A 2,553-nucleotide genomic window follows, 5' to 3' on the forward strand; every position below is an offset into this window, starting at 1 on the left:
GCAATATAAAGCAAAGTAAATCATTCCCTGAATGAAAAAGGTGCAAAGTGAAGGAAAAAAATGTTATCACATCTACCCCTTTATTATATAATATAAAGAAAAGAAAACATAACCCATTTTATATGTTTAAAATTAAGTAAAAAAATTAGGTTGTCCCCCTTCTTCCTTTAGCCTGACCTTGGTTTGGTCCATTGAAGTCATGACGGGTTGCATGCCTGACCACTGGAGGGGTGGAAATGCATGGCTACCAGTGCAGCCCTGTTACCCAGAATCCTCTATAGTGTGTTAGTGAGCATTCCTGCCTTTCACCTGAGAGACCAGGGTTTTATTTTTATTAGTATTCCACTTGAACCAAAATATTCAGCTTTTTGTAGATGGCAACAATATTGTTACTTAGTTCTCCAATTAGAAGGATCAATAATTCTTGTTTCATCATTTCAGTAGCTCAGAGAGACACCACAATAAATCATTGTAAGAGACAATTATTTGAGTATATTGCATTAGGATGTAGTTCTAATCCAAGCAAATTAAATCTATCTTAAACATGGTTCCAAGCAGTCTTTCCACTAATGAAAACTATACCAATATTTTTTGGACATTGACAATATCTCAACGTTATTCGCCCTGCAGACTGAAAACATTTAAAATCTTTTAATGGGATAGCAGCAGAGCTTTTATTTACGTGATTTCATGGCAACATTAAAACTTTCTGTGGATGTAATTGATTCATTTAAGCTTTTGTTATTGTGTATGAATGCATGGCAGATGTTCACGAATTTAATATGTGAATAAAAAAAAGAAAAATAATTGACTCTTGATCACATTTTTAAACAGTCAGGAGAGAGGGCAAAATCTTGTTAAAACATTGCCCCACACCGTTTTGGTGGAATATGTCTCTCGCTACCTCTCAGGCTATATGTAAGTCACCTGTGCCTTCTGTCTTCTCTGAAGATTCATCTTATTATTCAGAAAAAGGATTAATGTAGATTGAATTTGCAACAAGGAATCTAATTGTTTTTTAAAATTTACAATAAAGAGTTGAAATTAGTAAAGAAGATATTGTAACAGTTCAAACTGCCTAACGTTAGCACATTAAGTCATGGCTGGCTGCAGTAAAATCCAAACAAAAGGCCCTGTCACAGAAGACAACTTATGCCACCTTATGAAACATTTTTATGTATTAATTGCTAATAAAAGTTGTATATTTGATCAATTTGTTAGAATGACATTAGGTACACGCCAAAAAGAAGCTTCCTGTTTTTTCAATTCCATCTCTTCAACGTAGATTCATGGCCTTAAGACTCATGGATGTGTTTTTAAAGGGGCAATAGCCTGTAAACTCGACTTTTTTGAGTTTTATATCATGTTATAATGTTATCCTCTCATCAACAACATGCCCACAGTCTTGCTTTGACTCAGTCATGCATGTTTGAGAAATCCTGTAGTGTCCTGAGGCAGCCAGGCAGGAGAGAAAATATGACCGGTTAGGACTAGAACCTCTTTTTAGGAGCAGCTCCTCCTCTGGACTGTGTCTCTAAGCTTCCACATCACAGAGCACACCTCCCCCACAACTCCTGCAGGCTATTGGCAGCAACAACTAGCACACAAATACCTGGTGAAACCACACGTGTGCGTCTGCTGAGCTCGTAAGACTTCTCAGTTCAGTCCTTTTCAGATTACAAAATGCGTTTGAGGAAATGCATTTTCAGATGCCAAGGATGACGCGGTTCTTAAGAAATAGTTTGACTTCATTGTTGGAAGTAACCCTCTGACAAATTTATTTATTTATTTATTTATTTTTATTCATGTGTGCGAGCCACTTTATGGATAAAGGCTTTCTGAACAAAAGGGAATTTAAGAGTGGACTAATAATGAGATTATCACTTAAAAAAACGATGCAATTTTAACACTCAAAAGTGCACAAACATGATCGTCTGCCCATTTTCCAGTCCAACAGTAAGGTTCAGTTGTATCCAGAGTTGCAATTTTCCAAAGCCGATGTATAATGTTGCTGCTTTTTTATTATTATTACAATGCTCCAGGTTGTTAACAGCATGAAGCTGTTATGATGATGTGCAGAAATGGGAGTGACAGAGTTTATTTTTGATTTATACATATAAAAAGCATTTTAATGTCAACTGAAGGTGACATAGTTACTTTATTATGGTATAGAATTGAAATATATGCCTGAGAAACACATAATATTGGCCCTTTAAGTTTACCTTCATCAGGAGGCTTTGTGTACAGAGGTTAGTCTCCCAACTATTGACCCTTTCCTGACCCTTTGGACATATTTATTAACCTTCCCTATCCACCTGACGGGTGGAACCAGACTTTGTTCAGCACTACGTAGGTCATGCCGCTGCAGACCCTCTCACCTTAAACCCAAATCTGGCTTACTGTTGGGAAGGATTGGGTTCAGGAGACTGATTCCCGTCATTTCCCTGCCTCAGAATAGACCTGTAAGCCTATTTACGGGCAGCAGCCTGGTCAATGGATGGAGACATGATGTAGTAACAGCAGGACAGCTATCACTGTTAGTGAGATCACAGC

General features: G+C 37.4%; 1 protein-coding gene across 2 annotated transcripts in view; it reads left to right on the forward strand.

Moving 5' to 3' along the window:
- The window catches only part of impg2b (interphotoreceptor matrix proteoglycan 2b), a 73,423-nt gene that overhangs the window by 16,046 nt on the left and 54,824 nt on the right, over positions 1-2,553 (forward strand). The window lies entirely within an intron of this gene.

Source organism: Austrofundulus limnaeus, unplaced genomic scaffold (genome assembly GCF_001266775.1).
Source record: "Austrofundulus limnaeus strain Quisiro unplaced genomic scaffold, Austrofundulus_limnaeus-1.0 Scaffold264, whole genome shotgun sequence".
Classification (NCBI taxonomy): domain Eukaryota; kingdom Metazoa; phylum Chordata; class Actinopteri; order Cyprinodontiformes; family Rivulidae; genus Austrofundulus; species Austrofundulus limnaeus.